Genomic DNA, 26,935 nt, shown 5'->3' with positions numbered 1-26,935 from the left:
GTGGGAATATCTTAGCCCTTAATTTAATTACTTTTAATGATGGTAAATATCTTTGGAGGGATGAAGTTGCATTAAGGCCCTACACATTACTATCAAGTGTAAAACCTATACAATGGCCAAAGTATTGATTAATAATGGGTTATTATTAATGTCATACTTATGACTAAATTCTTACAGCTTTTTGTTAAGCTGTTCTACATGGGAAATAGCTACATTGTGGTAAGAGCTTTTGATAGAGCACGAAGATAAGTGATCGATGATATAGAGATTCCAATACAAATTGGCCCATGTACCTTTAATGTCCAATTCCAAGTGATGGATACAGCACCTTTATAACTACTTGCTTAGAAGACTTTGGATTCATATAGCAAGAGTTGTTCCATCATCCTTACACCAAAAAGTAAAATTCATTGTTGAAGGTGTCATAATGTATCAATTCAAAGATTTGATTGCTAGACGTAATCATTTAAAATCATAAAAAACATGAAAAGTCACCACCAATCTTTTTTAGGGTGTGATTGGCCACCAAAAAATCTTATCTTTTTAATAAAACAATAAAATCAATTTAAAGTTTATTAAAAAGATATTTTCGATGTACTAAAACTAAGTCAGGTTCAAGAGTCTGTTAGGCATATGAAAAGATTAGTATCCCCACAACACCTATAAAATTGGCACCAATTAATCATGCGCTATATAAAATTTTGGATAAAAATGATTTTTATATGAAATTTAATTATAATTTCCTTCATTTTTTAAGAAATAAAATTATTAAAAATCTTTATTTGAAAATGGTATGAAAATCTCTAAATTAAAAAAATACTTTAAAATTCTCTTACATAAAAAGTAGAATTCTAAGATAATCATTTCCGTTTAAGATTATCACAACATTTCCTTACAAATAAAAATAATATTCTTTAAAAATGATAATTATTAGTGACCCTCCAACATCTAGGTAGAGTACAAAAAATTACATATTTCATAATGTTATTTTAAATTCATCTTATTTATTTATTTATTTTTAAAACCAATTTTTTGAAGAAAGCTTTTTATGTAATAAAAATAGAAAAGGCTATAGTAAACCATACAAAACAAAAATTGAGATGCATGTATATGCATAATGAGTGCAAGAAAATAAATATACGTAAATGTGTCTAAATATAAGGAGAATTAAAATCAAGATCGGGTCTCTAAATATAAAAAGACTACCTAGACTCTCTAACCTTTAGGTAGAGTTTGGGTGTGACCTTTTATATTTAAAATCTCATTTGTTTTATTTTTTATTTTTTGTTCTTTATTTAATATTATTATTTTAAAATATGAAATTATACGAAAATTCTTAATTAAATAAAATTCTCTAAATATCCCATCATCTAGGTAGCATTCAAAAATAAATTATTTCACAAAAGGTTTTCATATAAACCCTTGAATCTTGAGATGATTTTAGGATTTTGAATGGATTTAGGGTTTCACTTTTAGGTTTCTGGGTGTGAAAGTTGGCTTAGGGTTTAGGGTTTCATTTAAAATTAAGGGTTTCTCTTAAGATTTTAGGGTTTCATTTGGGGTTTTAAATTTAAGGTTTAGGGTTTCACCTAGGGGTTTAAAGTTTCACTTATAGTTTAGGATTTCATTTTAGGGTTTCATTTTAGAAAAATATGAACCTTTATAAAAATCTTTGACTTATAGGTAGATTTTTCAAGTAAATTCGTTTTTTTTTATAATTTTTCTAAAAAATTAAATTTTTATATTTTATATTTTTATTTTTATTAAAATTTGATTCTTCTTATTTATACCTTTATTATTATTTATTAGTTCTTTATTTTTAATTTTATATTCCTAATATTCTAAAGTTTTTTTAAAATTAAATTTATTTTACTAAGATTAATTCCCCAACAACTATGCAGAATTATTTTTTAATTTTAATATACGATTTTTAATTTTCTCCAACATCTAAACAGTAATTTTGAAAAATCTTAAATGTATTTTTTATTTTTACTTTATTATTACTTTTTATTATTTGACAATTAAATTGTACATGGACTAAATAATCATGGAAATTATGGTGTCCAAAAAAATCTATACTAACAAAATAACAAAAAATAAAATATATAAAATAAAATAAAACCAAAGTCATTAGAAATAGAAAATATACATAAGATCTACAAGCTTAACGCTTTCTTTTTTCTTGGTTACTATGTAAGGCTTTATCTTATTATTTTATACTATTACTTCATTTCTTTTTTTTAAAAGAACATTATCAATTTTCTCTTCCTTTACTTTTATCTTTGAAATAATATTTCCTTTATCATTTTTTCTTTTGGAAAATTGTCATCATTTTTTATTTTATTATTTTTTTATGTTACACAAATAGGACATAACTATTTAGTGATCAAATAAATTTTCATGCAAATAAGCCATGCAACCATGGAGTTTACCTTCATGTAAAAAAAATGCTAATAATAGAATAGAGAAAAACAAGGTTTGGATATGCCTCCCTTTTCTTTATTATTTTATTAGTAGGAAAAAAAAGTTTTCATTTTCATAAATAGAGCATAACTTTGTGACAAGCTATTCAAACTAAGACAATCATTCAAGAAGATCCTAGGAACTCTTAATAAGCAATAGAAAAGTGAAAAGAAAAAAAACAAACAACTTTTAGAAAACTCTATAAGATTTCGAAGCTTAAGAATAAAGGCTTACCTTCGTTCGTACTATTATACTTTGGTTTACTATTTTTTTTTTTGGTTTTGTACTCTTCTTCTGTTCAGTGTTTTGGGTATTTTTCCTTTTATTTCTTTTTTTTTAAAGCTACTCTTTTTTTTCAACTACTTCTCTTTATTTGCTACTACTATTCTTTTCTTCTTTTTTTTTGCTAGATGTTTCTTCCTTTAGCCTTGTTCCTACTACTACTTCATTGTTTCATATTTGTTTCTCCTCATTTTTCTTCTTCATTTTCTTTGGTTTCTCTTTTTGGTTTTTCTACTTGCTCTTTATTTTTTTTTCCTTATGGTTCATGCTTCATTTGTGTATGGTTTTTCTACTGTAATTTATTTACTTTTTCCATTATTGGTGCATGCTCAACCTTCTTTATGTTTTTCTTCCTTTTACCCTTTTGGTCAACTTTTTTTTTGTTTAACCACTTTCTTTTTTCTTACTTACTTGCCTTTCGCTATCTTTTTATCTTTTCACCTCGCTTACTACCAATTTTTTTTATTTTCACCTTTTCCTCCACATCTAGTTCTCATTTTTTCTATTTAGTGTTGCTACACCTATTCACCAAAGCTTTTTTTTTTTTTTTTGCTTTTTCTTTTGTCGTGCCAAACTTTTTTACTAATATTCTTGGTTCATCAACTTTCTTTTTTCTTTTTTTTTTATTTTTTTCTCACTGGTCTTTTTTGTCCCATTTATTTTTTTCCCTTTTTTTTTGCCTAGCTCTTTTTTTTTCCATTCCTCTGATGTATGTTTCTCATATTCATGCAATTTTCATGCACAGTTTTGCATCAATTCTTCAATAGTTTTTTTGTCTTTTTCCATGTTGTAAACCTTAATACCTTGTAATTTTTAGTAGTTTCAAGTGTTGCATGGCTTTCATATGAGAATATAGCTATAAACATTATGTTAACTACTATATAGCTTTCTCATATCAAGTCATGTTCAGTGAACTTATTCTTGTAACAAGCACTTACATATTAGTTCAAGTTTATCCAAACTTCAACCTACGATATCAATTGTTTACTTCATAAGCAAAAACATAATAATGTGTTAGTCTCAACAGCTTTTATCAATGCCCTGTTATTGATAAAGCATTAACTAGGAACAATTTTAGAACATATAGCTTTTATTCAATGATAATCTCATAATTACAATCTCATTGTAATTATCTTGCAAAGCTTTGTTTATATTCTGAAAATTGAATCATATAAGCATCAACATTGAAATATATGCATATAAGCTCAATGATAAAGAAATAAAACTTTTATAAGATATCAAATGTCAAAGTACTACAAATGGGACAATATCTTAGCCAAAATATGATTTGGCTTAGAGGGCAAATACCAACAATCTCTCACTTGCACTAAAGCTAATCATTTATATATCTAATACCATATATGATAACATGCTTATCATGTTTCTATTAGGACATAGCTTGAGTAAGAGGATTAACAATGTTATCTTTAGTTGGTATTCATTCAATTTTAACATCACTTGTAGAAATAAAGTCTCTAGTGACATGATATCACCTTAATACATATTTGGATCTTTGATGAGACATTGGTTCCTTGGCTTGAGCAATAGCTCTATTGTTGTCATAATAGATTGTTATTGGAACAACAATGCTAGGAACAACATTTAGTTCAGTTACAAACTTTTTAATCCAAATGACCTCTTTTGCAGCTGTAAATGTAGAGATGTATTCAGTTTTGATTATAGGGTCTATAGTTATACTCTGTTTGAAACTTTTTCAACTTAATGCTTCACCATTTAGAGTAAAAATATAGCTACTTTGAGACTGACTATCATTATTGTAGAATTGAAAGCTTGCATCACAATAGCTTTTAATAAGGAGTTCTGCTCTACCATAGACACAAATCATATTCTTAATTCTTTTCAAATATTTAAATATTATTTTTATGACCTTCCAGTGACATTCACATTGATTTTCTTGATATCTACTTATTATGCTTAAAGCATATGAGATATCAGATCTTGTATATAACATTGCATACATAAGAGATCCAATTGTCGAAGCATATAAACCTTATTCATACTATCTTTCTCAATTTGTGTCTTAAGACATATATCTTTATAAAGATTTATACCATGCAAGATTGGCTAGAATCCCCTTTTGGATTCTACCATACTAAACCTTTTTAGCACTTTGTCTATGTATCCAAATTATGAGAGACCAAGCAACCTTTTTGATCTATCTTTATAGATCCTTATGAATTTTTTTTTTTTTTGGATTTTACTATGCTAAACCTATTTAGCACTTATCTATGTATCTAAATTATGAGAGACCAATCAACCTCTTTAATCTATCTCTATAGATCCTTATGCCTATCACATTTGTTGCTTCTCCTAAATCTTTCATAGAAAAGTTCTTAGATAACCAAATCTTTATAGATTGTAGCATGGGTATACTGTTTCCTGTAAGCAATATGTCATCCATATGCAACACTATGAAAATGATTGTACTTTCACTTATTTTCTTATATACACAAGATTTATCTATATTTTTTATGAATCTAAATTCTATAATTGCTTTATCAAAATGTATATTCGAACTTCTTGATATCTGCTCAAGTCCATAAATAGATCTTTGAAACTTACACATCATGTTAGCATTCTTTTTAGAATCAAAACCTTTGGGTTGTGTCATGTACGCATCATTTTGCAAATTTTTATTAAGGAATGCTATCTTGATGTCCATTTGCCATATCTCATAGTCATGGTATGTGGTAATAGCAAGCAAAATCCTAATGGATTTTAACATGCCTACTAATGGAAAAGTTTCATTAAAATTAACTTATTGTTTTTTATTATAACCTTTTGCAACTAGCTTGGTTTTGTATCTTTGTACATTGCCATCCTTGTCGATTTTCTTCCTAAAAATGCATTGCACCCTATAGGTTTTATCCTTTAGGGTGGTTTCACTAAAGTCCATATTTGGTTTGCATACATGGATTCTATTTCAGATTTCATGGCCTCATGCCATTTCTTAGAATCGATGTCTAATATTGCTTCTTGATAGGTATTAGGATCATCATCGATGATCAACTCATCCTTATTAACAAAAAATTCATATTTTTCAGGAGCTTGGTGAGTCCTACTTGACTTACAGAGTTTTTGTGTATTTTGAGTTTTTGATTGCATATCTGATGCCTTAGTTATTAGCTTAAATTCCATCCTTGTGTTAAATTGTGTTTCTTGAATTTCTTCAAGTTCTATTTTACTCCCATTGTTCTCTTCAAGGATAAACTCTTTTACCAAAAAGATAGCATGTCTAGAAACAAACACCTTTTATCCCTAAAAGTTGTAAAAATAATATCTAATAGTTTCCTTTGGATATCCCATAAATTTACACTTAACCAATCTGGCTCCAAGCTTGTCAACTTGTGTATGCTTCACATAAGCATCACATCCCAAATCTTTATATGTGACAAGTTAGGTCTTTTACCTTTTCACATCTCATATGATGCCTTGTCAATGGATTTAGATGGAATTATATTTTAAAGATAAGCGATTGTTTCAAATGCATAACCCCATAAGTATATACAAATATTTGAATTGCTCATCTGGATCGAACCATGTCCAACAAGATTCTATTTCTCTTTTTAGAAACCCCATTGTGTTATAGTGTTTTAAGTGGAGTCCATTGTGAGAGAAATCCATTCTCTTTTAGATAATGTAGAGAATCATGGCTTTATTATTCACTACATCGATCAGATGAAAGTGTCATGATACTTTTACTGATTTTTTTTCAACCTCCATTATAAATTTTTTGAACTTTTCAAAAGATTTAGATTTGTGTTTTATTAAATACACATAATCATATCTTTGTATGATCATTAGTGAATGTAATGAAATAAAAGTATCCTCCTCTAGCATTTTATTCTTAAGGTCACAAATATTCGAATATATTAGTCTAAGAACCACACTAGCTCTTTCTCATTTTTCAGTAAAAGGTGATTTGGTCATCTTTGTAAGCAAATATGATTCACAAGTTTCATTTGATTCATAATTAAAAGGATTAAAGTATTCTTTTTTATATAACTTTGTGATTCTTATTTCATTAATATGATCAAGTTTATAATGCCACAAGTAAGATTGATTTGATTTATCTAGTTTAGACTTCTTGTCATTTATATTGAGAACATCATTGTTTAATCTAAAAATATATAAGCCATTATCAACATTCCCATGCCATAAAACACATCATTTAAATAAAAGGAACAATAATTACTTTAATATCAAATGAGTATTCATCATTCATACTTAAATAAAAAACCGAAATGATGTTTCGAGTTATGACAGGAACATTATAACAAACCTTTAGTTTTAAAACTAATCTAAAAGGTAAAGGTAACTAATAAGTCCCCATGACATAGGTAACAGCACTTGCACATTTCCAATACGTAAGGACACATTTCCCTTCTTTAAGTATTTGTTTTACTCTTCTTTAGTTCTTGTATGTCATTACATAAGTGAAAATCACATCCAGTATCCAATACATAAGAAGATGTGTCAAGGAGAGATAGATTTATCTCAATTATAAATATACCTGAAGTAAAAGTCTCTTTAGACTTCTCCTCCTTCAAGCTTGCTAAATAGATCTTGTAATTCCTCTTCCAATGACCATTTTTGCTAAGTAAAATTCATTACAAATTATGAAAGCTACTGGGAAAATATGACAAGATCAAGTATGCTATCATCAAGTATGCTACGAAGCGATAAATTGTTACTTGTTTTTGTAACTTATAAAATATGAACAAGTATTAGTCATATTATTCAATACCAATATGGATAAGGTTCAAATCTATATATTGGTTGCTCTCACTATTTTAATCAAATTAATAGCCCTCACTATCAATTTGAAAAAATTATATTTTTTTAGTGGGTTAAAATCCCATTTAGTTTACCATAACCTTAAGGTTTGTCTCAACAAATCATGAATAAGTAAATTAAGTAGATAGTTTGCTCATCAATCACAATCTTATATGACTTCTAGATCATTTGGGTGACAACTCCTTGTCTAATCACATTTTATGTGATTCACCTAATCATTGCCTTTATCACTATACGATCAAGTTTTTCGCATTTGAACAATACAATGATAGTTAAGTAAGACTAATTAAACATAACACAACCTTATTTTGAATAATGAGTGCCTTGAATTTTATCTTAATAAGCCCCACTAGAAGAAAGTTCAGTTGTTTATGTTAATAGAAGACATTAAGACTTAATATTTTTCATAAGGGATTTTTGATTCATTATAGGTCTCATCAAACATGCAAAAGAATTCGTCATATATCCAATACATATAATCTTATCATGCATCTCACAATTATACATGGCATTTATCACATATAAATTCTAGCATGGATAACAATAAATCAATATAATATACGTGGTATTTATCTTATAACTAAGATGCATATTACAACAATCATCATGTTTAGTTCAATTCATGATCTTGCACATCTATTCTTTGAATCAATATCAATTATCAATCCAACTCAAGTGATGCATGGCATTGACATGCATAGCTAGTAGCATGGCCAAATATGTTTAACTACTATCTTAGGAACATATAATTTGTAATAATAATTACCTAGACAATTAAGGAATTATAATTTTACTTGAATGTTAATGTAACATGGTCGACATCACTCCAAAGCATTTAGGAATGCCAATCAGTTAAAATCAAGTCAAATTCATGCATTGGGATTTTCCTAGTCCAACCAAATGTTGTAGTGAGATAGGTTCTTGTTAATTAGAAGTTGTAAACAATTTAGAAAATCCAATTCAATTTGGATTTTATATGAAATCTTATTTCTCAAACCCAAACTATTTAGGAATCCAAATTCAACAAGAAATAGCACCAATCTAAGGCTTAGCTGGAAGAAAGCAAGTTGCAACTACGGTAGTTTTTTTGGAAATTAGGTAGTTTCGACTATCTTTTGCTATGCCGCCCCTACTAGCCACTATCCAAGTTCTAAACTATTTTCCATGCTTTCTTATACCTTTGTTCATGATTCTTGAATCACAAGTAACAATTATTTTGATTTTTATAAAAACATTCTACTAAACTTGGTGATCAAGAAAGCAAAATTTGAAATCTTGGTGAACAACTTTCCTAATATTCCCAATATTGATTACCAAGTAGATTTTCATTAAAATCTTAGTGTGTAAGATTTTAAAGCCTCTTAACTTTTACAAATACCAGCTGCATTAAGAAAACCAATTATCATAATTGTATTAGGGTATCGATGCATCATATTCATATTTAAAATGCCTAGCCACCATTGACAAATTTCTGGGCTGAAATTGTCATCAATTTATGAATGACCAAATCAACTTAAAAAATTTTGAAATTTTTGCACAATGATCATCAATATGTTTATTTTCACGTGTTAAAATTTCTTGCTCAAAAAACTTCCCTACAGTGATAAACAATTTTAGTAATATCACTATAATAGAATTTTCCTGATACAGATAGATTGCAAACAAAAAATTCATTGAGCATGCCAACGATATCCATAAATCATAAAATTTAATCCCAATCATCTTAAAACATTATGCTTTGATATTATAAAAGAATCCAATTAAAACAATACTATGAAAAATTAATTTTCTAGCCTTTACATCACAACAACATATTATAATCAAAATAGTTTTGATATCATGAACAACCAAACAAACTTCTAATTTGTATAATCTATATTGACAAGGTTCTGATACCAATTGAAGGGAATTATGTATCATTATCAGAGTTAAAGTAGTGAAAATTTTAAAATTTTAATTCCCTAAGGCCAAGATTAATTAATAAAATTATACAAACAACATACATACAGAAGCATGCACAGTTTTATCTAAAGGTGTTACCTTGAATGTTAAAAATCTTTTAGTTCAATTTAGTGATCTTCCAAATACATTTTAAGCTAAGAAGCTACCCAAATATTCAACCTCTAATGATGATCTACATGAACTATTATAAAATAACCTTATTTAAGGTTTGGTAGAACTCAAAGTCACACTATAGCCAATAAGTGTTCACAAGACCTTTTGTATTTTCTTAAATGAAACTTATTTTCTTCTTACTTCTTTCAAGAAGCGGCGGCTTGAATGTTTTTTATAAGGGATGCATTCGGTCAATTAGGCTTAATGCATAGAATACAAAATTTCACAATTAACCCTATGCTAGTTAAAAGTACCAAACAAGGGAAACTTTTTCTCTCGTTTTTATTTCTTCCATTTTTTGTCATAATAAAATCAAATTAAGTCTAATTTAATTTATCCTAATTTAAAATTTTTACAATTATCTTATTGTGTGTGACCTATTAGGTTCTTTAGCATGTTGGCAATGAACAAAAGCATTGTAATTGGCTATGGATGAAAAATTTTTTTTATCTTCATTGCTAATTCTCTAATTAAGCAATCTTGTATTTATAGATCATGATTAATGCTAGCTTCATTGCCATGACCCCCAATTGCTAAAGAAAAGTCAATATGTCTTGACAACCTATCCGTGAATGGTCTTAGTGTATAATTAATATACTTTAATCAAATAGTATCTCAGTTTGAACATTGAGTGTGGTTTAATGTCGACTTAATCTTATTCAACCATGTTTAGTCTTATTTTTTAATTAACTCACAAATAAGCTTTAGAACAATTCTAAATTTTTATTTCACTTTAGCCAAAGAATTTTCAAGTTAATTCAATCAAGACTAGTTGAAATACTCTCTTGATCACACAAAATGATGAATCCCATCTTGATTACTTCATGCATCTTTATATGCCTTATGTTAGACCCAACATTATTAGTTAGAATCATAAGTAAAGTTAAAGTATAATATTTATCATATAAAATCATAAGTAATCTCAAGTCCAAGGATCACTTATACAATCATCACATGAGAATGTAGCTATAAACACTATGTGAACTACCATATAGCATTTTTCATATTGGATCATGTTTAGCGAACATATTCTTGTAACAAGCAACTATGAGTTTATTTGCTTGCTTCATAAGTAAGAACATAACCATGTGCTAGTCTCAACAACTTTTGTTAATGTTTTCTTATTGATAAAGCATTAATTAGGAATAATTTTGTAACATATAGCTATTATGCAATGATGATCTCATAATTATAATCTTATTATAATTCCCTTGCAAAGCTTTATTTATATTTCGAAGACTTTATCATATAAGTATCAACATTGAAATATATGCATACAAGCTCAATGATAAAGAAATAATACTTTTATCAAATATCAAAATACTATAAATATGATAATATCTTATCCAAAATATGATTCGGCTCGAAGGGTAAATACCAATAGGTGTGGGCGTTTGTGCAACAGTTTGAATTATTGAAAGTAATCCCCCAAACTATAAGAAGTTTAGACCATTTGAATTATTGAAAGCTTAATTTCAAAGTTGTTAGCTTGTATAGCTAGTCTTTCAATAGATGGTTAGATACCTTTAAGGTTTGAGATGGCATAGTCCCTAAGAGTTTAATGACCTTTATTTGTTGCATTCACCTTTGGGATTGGATTAGATGCATGCTCACACTTTAATCATCTAAGTGTTCTTTTGATTTTTTGTCAAAAAGAGTTGATCAACACTTCAGGCTTTACACATGCAAATAAAGAAAAGATCAAAATAGATTAAAACAAATAAAAGTAAAAAGTGTTTAAATTACAAAGTAGTAAAAATCCTTATTGACACTAATCTTTTTGCACCAATATAACCTCGACAATGGTGTCAAAAACTTGATTGTTATTTTTTGTACAACCTATGAGTGCATACATCACATTGAGAAAAAAGTGAATAAGTAAAGTATCATTCCTTTAAAAACTATTTATTAATTGTTGGGTAAGAAACCAAGTACCCAAGGTGATGTTTACCAGCTTTATATTCAAATAAATTGAAAAGGTTGATTAAAAGCAAAGTAAAGCAATGAAAATTGTAAACCCAAATTAAATAAGCCAAAAACCAACTAACCAGCTGTCACTTGGTTGTTTTTATGGAATGGTCAAATATAAAAAGAACTAACGTAAATCGAAAGTTTTGAAAAGAAATTAAAATTGGCCAATTGTAATGAAAACATAAAAAGAACGATATTAAAAGCAAGGTTGAAAATCAAAATAAAAAGAATATAAATATTGCTTAAAGAAAAAAAGATCTTGAATGCAAATGTAAAAGAACTTAGATTTAAAAAACTTTTAACAAAACTATGGCTAGTTTGTTAACCTAGCCAAGATACAAAGAAAAGTAAAGAAACTTTAAAAAAAATCGAAAAGAAAAAAAGAAAATGAAGAATGGGAATTCAATTGTGTGTTTACAAGTGAGGATAACTACCTTTTTTATAGGCATAGATTCGACCAAAGGGGATAAGATTACAAAGTCATATTCTAATTTAAACTCTTAATAGATTACAAGTTATCTTGATCTTAGAAGTGTTTGACCAAATGTAGTATCTTCAATGGAACATGTGTTGGTCAAATGAGGCTATTGAATTGGTCTTCAATGCACACTTGTCTTGCCATATCATCATTATCTTGTAACTTGAATGTGGCTTTGGCTAAGGTTAAAATCCAAGACTCATCTTCTTGATTTGGTTAACTTGAGTGCAAACTCTCTTGAGATAAAAATCAAAGAATACTTTTTGAATCAAACTCTAGCATTTATCTTCTTTTAATTGCCCATCTTGAAGTTAAACTTTTATGAATTAATCAAAGAGTCTTTATGCAACAATAACTCCTCTTTTAACTGAATACATGTAGGAAATCCCTCAACTAGTTGGATTAGGCTATATCTCCATGAATGATTGGTTCGGCTATATTTCCCATGCATGGCCAAATATTGCTTAGCCTTGTTCTTAGTTTAATCTTGTATGGAATTGTATGGCATCCACATTCCACATATACTAAACCCTAAAATCAATATTTATTACATTAAAAACACTAGTTTCAAGCAAATTTTCAAAATTTTGAATTAAAATAGACTTGTAAAATACTATAAATTTAACAGTCATCAATTTTTCATAAAAAATGGTCCTATTATACAAGATCACTACTTTTTTTTCACAAAAGTCATTGTAAAAAAATATATATGCTATTGTTAAAAAGTGTAGTCTAAGGTTCTAAAAAAACTATGCCCGTATAGGCTAGGGTTGTGAAACCATGGTCTAAAGTCCAAAATTACTTTAAAAACCATAATCTATAACTTTTTTCTAGTAGTAGAATTACTTATTACTTATAAATGAAGCTATAATGAATCTATGTTGCAACTATATATATATATATATTTCTTAATTATTAATAATGGTATATGGAGGTTTTTTTAACTTAATGGTTTAATAACATCAAAATTATTTAGATTACAACAATTAGATTATGAATATAACATCTTTTTTTTCCTTTTAAAAGGAAAAATGGTAAAATAAATTATTAAGTAATTTTACATTCTCTCAATCAAACATATAATCTTACATTTTGCCAAATAAATAAAGCACGAAAGAGAAAGATTATCGAGAATGTGCTTAATAATTTTGTAAGGTGGGAATAAAATTACTAAAAATTAATAATCTAACTTTCTTCGAACCAAATGATCCCTAAATAGTCAGTATAAAATGGTCATAAATCACATCTTAAATCAAATGATCCCTTTTCTAGACATAGCCTAATCAAAAATTTTCTAGTTGGGCAATGCTAGAGTCAGTCAAGGGATCTTAAAAGCATGCTTTTCTACAAAGCCACATCGTACTCATTTTAAAACTTAAAATTGATAATGACTAATAATATGGTTTTTTTTTTCACTTTTCAACTTCATACTTCTTTTTCTATAAAATAATATAATATATAAAAAATAGTACAAAAAGGTAATGTTAAAAAAGTAAAGCTAATTATTTCTAAATCTTTTGAACCTCATCAGAATTAAATTAAAATTGGGAAAAAAATATTTAATCTTTCATGCAGATTTAGGATTTTTTTTTTTAGTGGATCTAGTCACAAGACTATTGTATATATTACCAAAGTAATTGTTTTCTAAGTTTTTGAATGAAAACAAAAGGTTTGAAATTTATGTAGTATTCATTTATGTTTAAAAATGGGGTTATGAAAGTATAAAATAAGTTTTAGAATGAAAAATAGACAAAAGCAATCGACTATTCCCTTAAGGCAATTGGTTGCTTAGGCTTTTTGTACATTCTATTTAAAACTTCAATCAAGGATAGTCAAACGCTCAATAAAAGGTAGTTGACTTCCTTGATAAAAATTGCATTCTATATGAAAATTTATTTAACAATGTCAGATGTTCTAAAGAAAAAAAAGTCGAATGCTCTATAAGATTTTACATTTTGTTTGAAAAAAGGTTTAAAGTAGTAGAATGCTTTAAGAAGTGTAGTCCATTTCCCTATAGAATTTTATGTTATATTTGAAAATTTTCTTGGAGTAGTCAAATGCCATTATCGAGCATTCAAATGCCATTTTTGTAAAATAAAAAATTAGCTCATTGGACATTATACTTCATTTTAAAAGTAATGATTTTTCATCCAAAAGATGAAATGTTGTTTCAAACTCTGGTGCAAAGTTATAAATACTATCATTAACATTCATATAAGATAACCTTACTTTAAAATCTCTGAAAAAAAAATTGTTCTCTTTCACTCTATTTTTTTGGTTTTTGATTTAAGTGAGTCAAGAAGAGCTTGAAGTGTAATCTTGTTCTTCTTCAATTTCTAGAATTGTATCATGGGAATAACTTTCCAAGAGTTCATTTACATCGTAGTGAGAAAACTGTTATCTTTAAGACGGATTTCTCAAAAGTACCTTATCTAAAGAATCTTTATTTCTTCCCCATTTCTACATTGTTTACCATAAGTACACCAATTATAGAACAAAAGCAAGTAAAACTAATTCTTTTTTAGAGGATTAACATTTTGTGCAGATTTATTTTGGTTGCTAAGCTTAGATGAAAATTGGGCCCGTGCTAATCCACTTCTACAAGTACAAGTTTGATAGACCATTTACAATTTTGGAGGTCTTAATCATATATTTTAATAGAACAAGGTTACAAAAAGAATAACCAAAAGTAGTCTAAAAATCCATTTAACTTTGAAGTTGAGAAACATACTTACCTAAGCATTTCACCAAATTCTTGGCGTGCAAACTCTAAACTAAACTTAAACTTATCACCATTGTGAATTAATGATGAATAACTATATTATGCAAAATGTATGTGCTCTTGGCCAAAGCATATCAATATAAGGTAACCCAAAAAAAAAATCCATTGAAAACATACCAAGGCACAAATGTTTCAGTGTCTTAATTAGTTTGATATTTTTGAAGAGATTTTGAAAAAGCAAATGTATGTAAACAAGATGAGGGTGGTTAGGCTCAAGCACAAAAAAGATGTGGTGAGAGAAATTATAAGAACCCAATTTGAAGAATAAGTAGGTGACTTTGTGGAGATGGCGCTTGAGTTAGACAACAAATTGATTATAGGTAGTGCTTCTTAATGTTGATACAACATACTAAAGAAATGGAAGGATAGGTATGGGGATGGCGAAATGGAAGAATTTTGGGGGAATTACAATAGGTACAGTCAAAATATTTATTATTTGGTTTCATAGTCACAAATAATTAATATGCTAATATATAATTAATAAAAAGTCAAAATTACTTTTATAACCCTAATATTTGATGAGTGTAAAATCATAATTACAAATAATTTTTATATGCACAAATGTAACATAATACATGTTGATTTTATGCAAAAAAAATATAAATTTTATCTGACAATATTTGTTCATTGATAACAATAAAAATAAATAAATTTAATTGAATATAAAATGTTGTGCTTATTAATTCATTTTCAACAGGATCTTATGTTTGAAAATATGATTTTTAAATCCTAAACTTCAAATTGAAGCACCACTCAAATAATAAATAAAGAAAAAGGTTTCATAGATGTATAATGGGTATAAAATGTACATCAATTAAGAATATATGTACATTAACAGGAAATATATGTATAATCAATTTAAACTATATGTACATTCATATTTTTTTTTTTACTAAAATAAAACTTGTTTTCTCAACTTATAAGATTGTCTAAAATCTTTAAAAAAAAAAGTTCTATAAGCATACATATTTTAATATTTTTAATAATTTTCTCTCATGGTCATTAATAAATATAAAATTTATTTTACTGATTTACATATATTATCAACTAATTGTACATTTTTTAAATTAAGAATCGTATATTATATCTTTCATGTATATATAAAAGTCACAAGTAATTATGATTTTTTTATGAGTATGAGGTAAAAAAGTACGTGTAATTTTTTTCATTAATTTATCAAATATAACCAAACCGATATAATGAGAAGCTTAAGTTTCACTCCAAATTCAAGGTTTAAATTCAACTTTAGCTCATCGAATTTTAGTTTTTTTAATTTGAATTTACTCAAAATAAAAATTGAGATACTCAAGTTTGCTCAAACTCACCTTGATATGAAGTAAACTTATGATCCATCAACAAAAATAATCATAAATAAATAAAAAAAAGCAAAAGATTTGACTTTCTAAAAATAATCAGCCAATAATATTTGGTTTTGTTGTACTTTATAACCTCTTTGAATGTGTGCATCCTTAGATCTAAAGTCATTTTTCACCACTACTAATAAAATAAAACAACAATCTTTTAAAACGTCACTCCAAACTCAAGGCTCTAAATTCAACTCTAACTCATCAAATTTTATTTTTTTAGTTTGAGTTTAACTCAAAATAAAAATGGAAATATTTAAATTTGTTCAAACTTGTCTCAATATGTAGTAACTCATGAATCATCAACAAAAACAATCGTAAATAAATAAAAGAAAGTGAAAGATTTGACTTGCTAAAAAATAATTAGTCAATAATATTTGGTTTTGTTGTACTTTGTAACCTTTTCAAATATGTGGATCTTTAGATCTAAAGCCAATTTTCACCACTACTAATAAAAGAAAACAACAATTTTTTAAAACATCATGACCAATTACAAAGACAAAAAGCCTTATCATTAAATATTGAAAGAGATCTTAAGTGTCCAAAAAAGAGCTACCAAGGCAACTTTTCATAAAAATAACAATCTTGTAAAATCAAATCCAAAAGCATTTAAATATATGCTTAAAAAGATAAAGAAAGAAAATTTTAGAATGAAAACAACAAAGAAGAATCTAATTGAACTTGAAGTTTAATTAGCTTAATTGATTAATGTTGCCACACTTAAGAAGTGTCATCTAATAGGTACAGAGTTTGAATTTTAGCAACTACACAATCTTTTCCCATATTTTCAGATTATGATCTCTTACGTACAAAAAAAAATCTAATTGACTTATGGGGCTTTGAGGGATTGGAAAAGAAATGAGCCATATTTTTCATCCATACCGGAGAGAGATTTCATTTTCAAATTTATAAATGATGAACCACAATGTTATAAGAAGATAAGAAAAATCCATAGAAATTAGTTGCCAACCATAAGAATACGACATTACATTATGGTAAAGAGGAGACAGAAGTCTTTATTAGCATCCAACCCAAAACAAATAAACTTGGTCTTGTGTAGGTTGAGATTTTTAGGAGATCGGTAAAAAAGATGAAGGGAGTACTATTAGGAATTGGGAATGGGAGAGAGACAAAGCAAATTTGTTGAAGAGTAGATTTTTTGGTATATAAATTTGAGATAAACTATAAATTATTAATGAAAATATAAAATATATTTTAAAATAAAAACTCAATTAAACTCGTGAGTTATTGAAACTAAATATTAGAATGCTTGAATTTCATTCCAAATTGACAAAATCAAGTGTAAATTTTTTGTGAATCAAGTTTGAGTAACTTGTAAGCGTCATTATGTTATTTGCACCATAATGAACATTTTTTTTCATTAATTATTTATGATTATGATATCAAATAATAAATATTCTTCATAAATAGCATCCTTGTGCAATTCTCTAAAAAATTTCTTTCGATGACAAAATTGTCCCAAAATTTTTTGTTAAGAGCAAGTGCAACAGTTGACAGATAACATTAAAGAGCACCTAAATAATTAGATCAAACAATTTCAAAACATGACAAGGTGACATGACATAAAAATAATATGAATAAAAAATATGAAAATAACACAGTTTAAAATGTTAGTAAAAACCATAAATAGGTTTAACAAAACTTTAAAAAAAAATGCTTCATATTTTCATTTTAACATGAATTATGATGCGTAATTTTCATGTAAAACACAACACAAATTTATAAATTTTTAGTATTTTACATGATATAAATACACAAATTGCCAAATCTATGAATAACTTATTGCCCTTAACATTACCCTTTTCTAGTTAAACAATGGGTTAAATACATAATTGACCCTTGAATTTTAAAATTTTTGTCAAAATAGTACTTAAAATTTTTTTTTATTATATTCTCTCTAAGAAAATCGCATATTAGCGACAGTTTTGTAGCAGCCTTTCATTTACAAATGTTGCTGGCTTCCATGTTTTTATAAAACTTAAGGTGTTTATTATCAAAACGCCACTAAATATTCAAATAGAGGCATTGTTACTTATAAACACCACTAAAGACAAAAATTAGTGATGTTTATTGACTAAAACGCATTGAATAATCCTTTCTAAAAAGTTGAAGTGATTATTAAAGGCATTTTTTTGCAGAAAACACCTTGAATAATCCTTTCATAAAAAAAAGATAAGAAATTATTGAAAGTGTTTTTGATAGATAATGCTTTGAATAATCCTCTCATAGAAAATAAAAGCAATTATTGAAGGCATTTTCTATAGAAAATGCCTTCAATAATTCTCTTAAAAAATTTTAGATGATTATTGAAAGTGTTTTTGGTCAAAAAAACACTTTCAATAATCCCCTTTATTTTTTATGAAGGGATTATTGATGGTGTTTTATGCAAAAAACGTCTTTAATAATCTCTTCCAATTTTTTATGAAGGATTATTGAAAGTGTTTCAAGCAAAAAACACCTTAAATAATCGCTCATAAAAAATGAAAGTGATTATTGAATTTAATAATTTTTCTAAAAAATTATAGAAGATTATTAAATGTATTTTTAGTCAAAAACGTCTTCAATAAATCTTCTTGTCAATAAATTTATCAAAAATGGAGTAGCATTGTTGGTTAGAGTATATAGCCGTTAACCATAAGGTCGTAGGTTTGATTATTGCTTTTCGTATTTTATGGATTTTTTAAGGAAAAACCTAAATAATGCTGAAAAGAAGGATCTAACTTGCAACCTTATGATTAATAACCATATGTTGTAACTGACAATGCTACTCCATTTTTTCTAAATTCATTGATAGAAAGATTTATTGAAGGAGTTTTTTGTCAAAAACATTTTCAATAATCCTCTACAATTTTTTAGGAGAATTATTGAAAGTATTTTTGGTAAAAAATACCTTCAATAATCGCCTCTATTTTATATAAAGAAATTATTCAAGGCATTTTTTGCTTGAAACACCTTTAATAATCTTATAAAAAATTAGAATGGATTATTGAAGTTGTTTTCTACACAAAACGCTTTCAATAATCCCATCATAAAAAATGAAGGAGATTATTGAATGCCTTTTTTTACAAAAAAAATACCTTCAATAATCCCTTCTAAAAAATTGGATATGATTATTGAAGGCATTTTTGATCAAAAAACATCATCAATAATTTCTTTTATAAAATTAGAAGGGATTATTGAAGGCTTTTTTGATCAAAAGCGCTTTCAATAATCTTTTCATCAAAATTTAAGAAGATTATTGAATGCGCTTTTTGTAAAAAAACACCTCAAATAATCTTCTTAAAAAAATTAGAGGGGATTATTGAAGGTATTTTTGGCAAAAAAAATACCTTCAATAATCCTCTCTAAAAAATTTAAGAGATTATTGAAGGTGTTTTTTTTTACCTAAAATGCCTTCAATAATCCTTTTTGTAAATAATGACTTTTTTTAAGTATACGCTGCTATCGTGAAAAAATGATGCGACTAAAATTTTTTCCCAAAATTTAAATCCCATCTTTTTTCTCTGTAATTTTCTTTATTTTCTCATCTTTTTTCTTGGAAGAGAATGACAGGAAAGAAAATTCAAATCAAGAAGATTGATAACATAGCAACGAGGTAGGTGACTTTCTCAAAGAGGAGATGAGGAATTTTCAAGAAAGCTCATGAGCTTTCCATTCTTTATGATGCTAAGATAGCTTTTCTAGTCTTTTCAGCCACTAGAAAGCTCTTTGAGTACTCTAGCATAAGATTGCTCTCACTTATCTCATATCTATATGTGAATGCTTTGCTTTGATTCCTGCTCTATCTCTGCTAGTTTAATATAGAAATCTTTTCCTGTTGTTCAATTTAATGTGTTGAATGTGCTAGGGTGAGTGTAAGAGAAAGTAAGAAACATAATTGTTTTGAAAAAAAATCTTTCAAATCAAGAGAACTGTATAAAAGTATAAATTCATGATAATTGAATGTACTTGAATCTTGTATTCTATTACAAAAAGAACTTTTTTTAATAATTTGTCAAAAGCTGAGGGTTTTGGGGTGGGAGGCCATGGTTTCACATGAATGTTTATATGATATTTGTTGATGCCTGTTCCTACTTTCCTTAACCTTGTTTAAGCCATATTTTATGACTAATCAATTGTCTTATAAGAAGTTTATGCTTTCCATATATCTTTCTTAGTGTAACTTAAAGCACAAACTGATATTTTACCTTTCATTTTTCTTGTCAGAACCTGATCTGCTGTCATTTTCATTTTCTCTCAAACCAAATAGCTTTTAATTTTAGTTTTTTTAATTGAATCTTGTTATAATTTTAGGCTTCCTACACGCTTTTTGAATGTTCTTTAAGATTTTCATAATGAAATTTACAAATTCTCATGATTTCCTTTTCAAATTCTGTAAAATTCACGTTGAACTCAAATCCAGTTTCAAAACCACACACCTGACCTATCTTTAGTCTTTTGATCAAAACTCAATGAATTCTACCTTGATTTACTTCAAATGTTTTTTCCTAGATTCCTAGTTTATAAGGCTATCATCTAGTAAAAATTCAGCCTCAGATTCAATCTGTACAAGTACAGTTAAATCTTCAAATTTAAGGCTAAATTCAAAAGGTAGAAACAATCTATGCATGAGAACTTGATGAATGATGATCCTCTTTCATTCTAGGTGTTCAATTTGATTCTCTCATACTTTACATTCTTAGTTTTACATGTTTACTTATTATTTTTTAATTGATTACTTTTATTTTCATGAATTCATTTAGTGTTTGGATAGATTTAGTTGTTAATGCTCTGTTTTTCTCTGTTTTAAGTATCACTTGAGTTACTAGTTCATTAAGCTGGTTTTTCTCTATAGCAAACTTGATTGATGAATTGTAGCAATTGAAAGGTGTATACTGTAGACTTATCAACTTGGATTGGTCCTTTATACCTTTTCCAATTACTTTATAATGATTCCATGATACAGTTTTTGTTGTTGCTAAGTCTAAAATAGCATTGATCTCTATAGACATAGCTGTACCATCAGTTCAAGGTACAGCATAGTTGATTTATCCATTACATAATTTGTATTTCCTTCTTGAAACTCTGTTGCATGGTCATTTTATTTTGAAAGATTAGTTTATTTCCCTTTTGAAGCATTTGAATCCATTTATTTCTATTAATTTATTTACGAGCTGAAAATATGATTTGAAATGGTTTATCTTATAAATTTCATGGAATCAAATAATCTTTATCTTTTTCCAATGCAATCAAACATGAGCTTGATTGAAGATCTATCTCCCAACCTTTCATATATTCTCCTTCCCTCAAATTATATGGCACTGCATTTCAAGTCTAGCAATTTCATAATGATATATACAAAATGAAATAACTATGATTTTGAAAGGCATTTCATGAAATGCACTCAGAAAGGGAGTGTACATCCTTTTACCTTGTGCATTTATCTTGATCATTGGCCAAAAAATATATCTTAGTTTGTTGCTTTGGTTAAATCTGTTTCTCTATTATTTTTGCATGTTTGTAACAATGAGATCTTGTATATCTTCCTTGATTTTATCTTGCATTACAAATTTTATGATACTTTTTTATAGCTTACCCAGTGACATTTTTCAATCAAGTTGGAACATGAAGTTGTGGAGAAGATAAATGAAATATACTGTGATGCATTTCTAACAGCACGTTTTGAGGTTCCTGGAGAAATGTTCTCTTTAGCAATGAAAGTCAAGAGAAGGAATGGGTGTTGTAGGCTCCATTCAAAGTAAGTGCGACTCTTTCCATAGAGTCCGTTGATAGGCAAGAGGAAAATAAATGTAAAGTGAAATGTTATTGTATGTATTAAACTTTGTGTTACATGCATATTGGAACAAATTATATATTTAGATATTTAAATATTTATAATATTCAGTTTATGAATTTAAATTAATTTTTATTTTTTAAACATTTTTTATTTAATTATAATAAATATTAAAAGAAAATTAAAAAAAGTAAAATTGTTTATATAACGGCATTTGTATTTAAAAATACCACTAAATGCTGAATTTAGTGACGTTTGTATAAAAAAATATTGTTAAGTTTAGTGGTAGTTTTACTACAAATGCCGTTATTTTTAGCATTTAGCGGCATTTTTAAACACAAATGCCGTTAAATTAGTGGTATTTTTTTTATACAAATGTCCCCAATTTAATGACGTTTTTATGATAAAAACGTCACTAAATTAAATGCATTTCAAAGATACAAATGCCATTAATATAGCAATGTTTTTCAGATGCAAACGCCATTAATATAGTGACATTTTTCATATACAAATGCTGTAAAATGTCGTTATTTTTTGTAACGCGTGTATAATCGATACTCTGAGTGACGTTTTTCATAAATTTGTAAATCTTGTAGTGACATTTATAAACGCTACTAGACATTAAAAAAAACATCACTGAAAACCTAAACCCCTTTAGTGATTAGTACTTGAACTTTCAAATCGTTATCACATTAATACCTTGGATTAAAGCCGTTAGTCAACTTTACTAACATAGCATAAACATCCAAAAAGATAATGACACTTGTCAAAAAAGTTTAATTAATGTCACATCATCATTATCACATCAATATAAAAAAAAGTTTAGAAAAAATTCAAAAAATTTTAAAAAGTTAAAAAATATAAAAATTCAAAAAAAAAAGAAATTCTATAAAAATCTAAATTTTTTTTCAAAATTTGAAAAATTCTAACATAAATTGTAAAAATTATTCTAAAATTAAAAAAATTCTAAATAAATTTTAAAAAATTCCAGCAAAGTTTTTAAAATTTTTAAAAATTATTAAAAAAATTCAAAAAAATTAAAAAATTATCAACAACTTTAAAAATTCTAACAAATTTTCAATAATTCTAAATAATATAAAATAATTTCAAAAAAGTTTCAAAAAATTCAAACGAATTCTAAAAAATTTCTTAAAAAATTAAAAAATTCTAAAAACTTTTAAAATTTTAAAAAAATTTAAAAATTTAAAATGTTTAATATATTTAAAAAATTTTAAAAATTTTTGAAAAAACTCTAAAACTTTTAAAAATTTTTAAACATTTAAAAAATTCTAAAAATTTTAGAAAATTTTTAAAAATTCAAAAATAATTAAGGAAACTTAAAATTTCAAAACATTTTCATAAATTTTTTTATAAATTTATAGAATTTTAATTTTTATAAAATTTAATTTTTAAATTTTTTTCATTTTAAAAAGAATTAAAAATTTTAAAAATTTTCAAATTATGTTAATTTTTATAATTTATAAAATATTTCATATTTCAAATTATGATAATTCTAAAAATGATTTTGTTAATTTTTTATAATTTCTTAGAATTTTTTAGAAAAATTTTTTTATACTAACTTGGAAATGATGATATGACGCTTTTTTTTTTTTTTTTATTGGATGTTGATAGCACATCAGTAAAATTAACTAACAGCATTAGTTAAAGGTATCAACATGATAATGATTTGAAAATTTGTGTATCAATATGACAAAAAAAAATTTAAATACTATGACAAAAATGTTAAAATTTAAATGCCAAATATGTATTTAATTCTTAAAAAATTACCCGACTAGGGATGAAGAAAAGGTCTTGCCCCTTTAAGAAATGCATTGTTGTGGGAAGGTTTTAACAAATACAAGTTTGGGGCATAGGATTACATTAAAATTAAATGAATTACAGAAACCGTTGAAGTAACCTTCAACTTATTTTAACTACTTGCTGCAACATGCCCAGATATGAAATTCCTTATAAAAAGTGGCAAAGACAGGACAGATTTTTATTATTATTATTATTATTATTATTATTATTATTATTATTATTATTATTATTATTTAATTTTACTGCATCATCAGCTGGCTTGATGGGGCAGCTTGGAGCTTGATGGGAAGACCCTCCTCTGGAATGGGTGATGGAATGTAGGAAATCTTCTCATTGGGATTCAATTTCTCCCATTTGAATTTGGTGAGAAAGTTGTGAATGAAAGTCAGGATTTCCAGTCGGGCATACTCTTTCCCTGGGCACATTCGAGGACCTCCACCAAATGGTACAAATGTGTAGGGTGCAGGGCCATTCCCTTCAAACCTTGATGGATCAAATTTCTCTGGATTTGGGAAGTAGTTGGGATTCTTGTTCGTTGTATGCACAGTCCAATAGGCCTGAACAAATTATAAGAAAAAACAACAAAACTATAAAATCATGACAATGACATGATCAATCAATGGTTACATTTCTAATTTTTTATAATGGAAATATAGGTTTACCTTCCATCCCTTTGGAATTGTATAACCTGCGTAAGTAAAGTCGGTTATGGCCTCTCTAAAAGCTCCATTGGCAGGTGGAGCCAGCCTTATTACTTCACATGCCACACACCAAGTGTACTTCATCTTCTGAATATCTTCCCATTTCAAAGGTTCTCCAGGTCCTTTTGACCTTAAAACTTCCATTTGTTCTGCAAATAATCTCAAGGAGATGAAACATTATTAATTAATTCCCGAATAGAAATTTTTTATGTATACTAATGATCAGTACTAATGCTAAAATCTAAAGCTATATATTTAAAACATGATATAAAAATTAAAAAAAAAATGAAAATGACACATGTAATTTGTATAAAATAGGATATGAATATATATAAATTTTTAATATTTTATATGATAAAAATATTTGAATTATCAATGTTTTATACTGACATCAATATATGAATTGCGAGGTCTACCAAAATGTAATCAATGTACATACCTTCCAAGACCCTGTTATATATGTCAGGATAATCGGAAAGATAGCTGACAATGAAGGTGATTGCAGTGCTTGTGGTGTCATGACTGGCAATAAAGAAGCCTATAATCTTATTACTGATCTCTACTTCAGTCATACCATCCATCAGCATGCTATCCACTAAGTCTGAAGCAACTGTTTTTCCTTTCTCCAATATCTCGTTTTTCTTGTTGGTAATGAGGGCAAAGAGCCGTTGGCGAATCTGTCTGCCTGCTTTCACGGCGCGATTGAAAGTTGTACCTGGAAGATCAATAGGTACCGATATGAGACCAGCAGTGGCAAGAGCGAAAGGCTTTGCAAATTTTTCGATCTCGTCAGGATCTTGGACGCTCATGAAAAGACGACAGGCGAGTGCGAATGTGTACTTTTTTGAAAGTGGGAAAACTTGGACTTGGTTATAGGGGGACCAGAGTTGGTCTAGGTGCTCTTTTGCCATGGTGTCCATGACAGGTATGTAATGTTGAAGGGACTCTGGCTTCAGAAAAGGTGGCAGATACGCCCGAAGTTTAGTGGATTCTTCTTTAGAAGAATTATCAACAGTCGATGGATCCATCAAAGCTTTCTTGATTGAATCCGGCCACCAAGAGGTGACATATTTGTTTTGGCCAGAGAAGAGAAACTTGTTACCAGCAGCACCGCAAAAGATAACCATGTCCTCTCCAAGCAATGATGTACGGAACACATCGGGTGAATATTTCGCAGTTCTGTCAGTTACGAATTTCTCAGGAGTTCCCCATCTGGAAGCCAACACATAATCCAATGTTTCTCCGATGTATGGAAGACCCTTCTTACCCGGAGGAAGGTTGGTGGCGGCGGCGGTGGCGGTGGATTTGTACTTGTAAACCAAGTAGATGACACCAACAGACACGTATAGAACTACCAAGTGGACCAAGTATGGCATCAAAGAATCAATGACGTCCATGCCTGCAGTTTAAATCTTGCTATCTTCCCCTTACTTTTTCTACTACTACAAACTGTAATGGTGATTCAACTTTTGGTTGTCATGTATACTTATACTCGTATTTTTTCACCTCCATCCAAATCTGGAATCTCTACTAATTTTTTCATTGAAAATCTTCATGTATGTTGTCCATCATTTGATACAACTTTTTATTTTGTTTGATACCTTAATTTATTCCTTTTTTTTTAATCACTTGTTTATTTGTAATATTTTTAATTGCTATTATATAGAGGATTTATTTACGTTGGTATGAATTTTATATTTTTTTATTTTTTGATCAAAACAATTAAGATTAAAGTTATTATTTTGATCCAAATTAATTAGTTATGATTTTAATTTTGATTCAAAACTCAAATATATATATATATATATAACTTACTTTGATTATGTGTATTCTTACTCATATATCTAAATATACATCATTTTTACGAGTTTGTATTAACGATTAAGCTGCTCTCATTTTTAGCTTATTTCTCTAATTCATAAGAATTAACAAAAGTTGATTGTCTTATTGTGAATTTTTACATTTTTTTTTTTTTTTGTGATTCTTAATCCGGCAAAACAAGACTATCAATACATTGTGATTCCAATATTTGCTACCTTCCAAATAGTCAAAGAGCTATCATAACATAACAAGTATATTTATTTAGGCAATTCGTTTTCATCCATTAATGTTACAAATGCGTATATGTTGGATTTTTCTCAGGTGTTGTCCCGATTAGATGCCTTTTTCTAACCTTGACCAAGGTGTCTACATTTGTTTGATTTTATATTACTGTATATATGTTGGATATCCTTCGGCTTAACTTGATTAATGAAAAAGAATATAATTATAATAGTACTAGGATTTTATATCTTTTATCGCCAGCCAATTTAAAATATGATATATTATACAATATAAAAATTATAT

General features: G+C 27.4%; 1 pseudogene; it reads right to left on the bottom strand.

Moving 5' to 3' along the window:
* Nucleotides 1–24,127: 24,127 nt before the first annotated feature.
* LOC111278006 (beta-amyrin 28-monooxygenase pseudogene) lies at nt 24,128–25,995 on the bottom strand (annotated as a pseudogene).
* Nucleotides 25,996–26,935: the final 940 nt, after the last annotated feature.

Source organism: Durio zibethinus, chromosome 7 (genome assembly GCF_047325235.1).
Source record: "Durio zibethinus cultivar Kanyao isolate XHJ-2024 chromosome 7, ASM4732523v1, whole genome shotgun sequence".
Lineage (NCBI taxonomy): Eukaryota > Viridiplantae > Streptophyta > Magnoliopsida > Malvales > Malvaceae > Durio > Durio zibethinus.
Note: the sequence above shows the minus strand (reverse complement) of the source record. Positions and strands in the feature narration are given on the sequence as shown.